The sequence below is a fragment of the Dasypus novemcinctus genome, chromosome 2 (assembly GCF_030445035.2).
Source record: "Dasypus novemcinctus isolate mDasNov1 chromosome 2, mDasNov1.1.hap2, whole genome shotgun sequence".
Lineage (NCBI taxonomy): Eukaryota > Metazoa > Chordata > Mammalia > Cingulata > Dasypodidae > Dasypus > Dasypus novemcinctus.
This window is the reverse complement of record NC_080674.1, coordinates 129,851,730-129,854,723: the sequence shown is the minus strand read 5'-3', so window position 1 is coordinate 129,854,723 and position 2,994 is coordinate 129,851,730.

Here is a 2,994-nt window from a genome sequence, read left to right as displayed (position 1 = left end):
AAATTTTGCAGCTGTAAGAAGAAATGAAGTCATGAAGCATATGACAACATGGATGAACCTGGAGGACATTATGCTGAGTGAAGCAAGCCAGACACAAAAGGGCTAATTCTGTATGTGCTATTATGAACTAAATGTATTGTGTAAACTTGTGGAGTTAATAACTAGAATATGGGTCATTAGAAAATAGAACGAGGGTAAAGAATGGAAAGCTGATGGTTAATCTGTGCAGAATTGGTAAAAAGGTTGTTTTTAAATCTTTGGAAGTGAATAGAAATGGTGAAAGCACATCATAGTGTTTGTATTTAACAGAACTATTATATGGGTATGGTAGTGGTTGAAAGGGAAAGTCTAAGGACATGTATATTACCAGAAGAAAAGCTTAAAAAAATGTAGCATGACACTATGTAACATCGTGAAACTTCATATGAAATATGAATATGGGTAATATTGCATATATAAAACTTTTTACAAAATTTAAATACAAATAAACTAGAAAGACAAACAGCAGCTATGTATGGCAGGGGAAGCACAGAGAAATTGAGAGGTAATGAGTTTCTTGTTTGTCTGGTTTTTTAAAATTCTCATTATTGGAATAATGAAAATGCTCTAATAATGACTGAAGTGATGAATGCATATCTATGTGATTATACCAAATACCACTGATTGTACACTTTCGATGGATTTGTTTTATTACGTATCAATAAAATTAATTTGCTGGGAAAAAAGCTCTTTTTCTTAAAAGAAGCTCTGTTTAGAGAAGGATTTGTTTCCCTTTTTGAAAAAATGGTTACTGTCATGTGGGTTTGGTGGGGAAAAAAACCCTTAAAGAGCTGTTAAAATTGTAATGTATGTATGAGAAGAGGATAATGATAGTATCTTTGCTATAGGGTTATTTAGGATTAAATTAAATAATCTATATTAAGTAGTTCGAACAGTGCCTGATGATAATTGCACAAAATAAGTTACTATCATTTATCATCCCATCAGCATCTTAGGGAATGAGTACAGCTCAAAGTTTCTTTACTTTCCTATTAAACTTATTCAACAGATTCTTTTCTAATTCTATTAATAAGTATAATGGTAGCATCTTGGTATATAAAAAGGACAATTCTGTGTCTTTGTTTTGTTTTCTGACATATTTTTGTGTTTTTTATACTATTTTGCATATTTATCTGATGAAATATCTGACATCCAATTTTAAAAAGAAGAAACTGAATAAATATTTTAAGTATTAAACACAACCATTGCTTCTAGGCAAAACATTGGGGAAATGCTTCCACGATAAAGCAGTGTTCTTTTTAGTTTGGCTGTCTCTGAAAAGTTGTAACAGAATTTAATCTTGAGAAGGGCTGAAACATGTGGCTCTCACTGGGACACTGGGAGACAGTGTCACAAAATATCAACCCAGTTGTTACTATGTGGCAGTTCAGGTAAGTTCCAGTGGTGGGAAGACCTCAAACTCTTGGGTAGATAAGTAACCAAACATCTAGTCACTTCGTGAAATTTCTCCAAACCTCTTCACCTTCAAAATATTGTGACGAATGACGTTTCTGGAACCTACAGTTATCACTCAAAGAAACAAAAATCTTAGTATCTTTCAGGATTTTGGTGGCAGGAATTGGTAAAGGCTATGGGAAATAAAGCTAAATCCCTATCAAAAAAGAAAATTTGAAACTACCTTTTTTTAAAAAAAAGTGCTTGTATAGTGTATTTGTTATTCCTGGCAAGGTTTCTGTAGGCACAGGTAGCCCTAACAGAAGAAAGGATTGGCTCCTCAATGCAAAGCTGCTGGGCATGCTCAGAATAACCCCAGGACCCCACACTGTTCTGGAAATACTCTTTATCGGATGTGCTTTATTTTCCATTTTAAATAACTCAACAGATACTTGCATTTGATTTTTACAATCAGTACAAAACAAATAGAGTAATGATGCTTTTTCTACTATGAAAGGTAATCAAATACTGGTTTCTTACAAGAACAATTCTAATAACCAATTACTAGTAATTAGTTTTGCAACCATGTGCCAGAGACCTTGGCCTGGGAGGGTGAAGCCACTGAAATCCTCCATTTTTAGGGTTTAAGGCATTTGACAGTGAGGTACAAAACTAAATTTAACCAAACAACTGCTCTTTTTAAACAGTGGAAGACTATCCACCCTGACAGTGCTCTCTGAAGCACCTGTGCACAATTCTGTACCTTCTCAAGAAACCCTTTAGGAGCCCCCACCTCTGACAGCACCACAGGCAGGCTGAGGTGGGGGCTGCATGGCCCATGTCTGTCACTAACACCGTGTCTTGGATGCTTGCAGAGCCTGTAGAACTTCTTGGAGTAATTCCAGCCCCAGCCCCATTGATTGCCTTATCCCTGAAATAGCGTCCTAAAAACTGCAAGGCTCTGGCTCTAATCCAGCTCCCTTGATATTGTGGGTAAGAATTGATAACCTGGTGGGTCAACCAGAGACAACTGAGTTTGTGCCTTGTTTTGAAATACACTATTTTCTGGTCCCTAGTTTATAGCTCTCTGATTCTCCCAGGTGCAGCAATCTCTGTAATGTCCCTGAGACAGGTCTAAAGCGCTAAAATACCCATGCTATCAGCCAGTCACTTAGGAGAGATTATTTTCTCAGTAATAGTCACCTAAATAATGCTGATTATGGCTAACATCTAAAATGGAATCCTTATACAAAACAATAGTTCAATAAATGATTGTTGAATACATGAATGGAAAAAAAAAACCAACCAACCAGTTGGTGAAAAAAAAACTTAAAAAAATGTTTGGTAAATGTTTGTATATTTTTGTAAATATGGGCTAGAATGAAGAAGGTACACTCAAATTATAACCCCTGTGTTAGCAGAAATGGTATGATAGCCTCCCCATGTTAAATAAAGTTTCCAATATAAGGCTAACACTTGAATGGGCACTCAATAAATATTTACTAATTGAGTCAAATATATAAATTATACAGGACTGTGTTGTGCAGCTTTAATTACTCA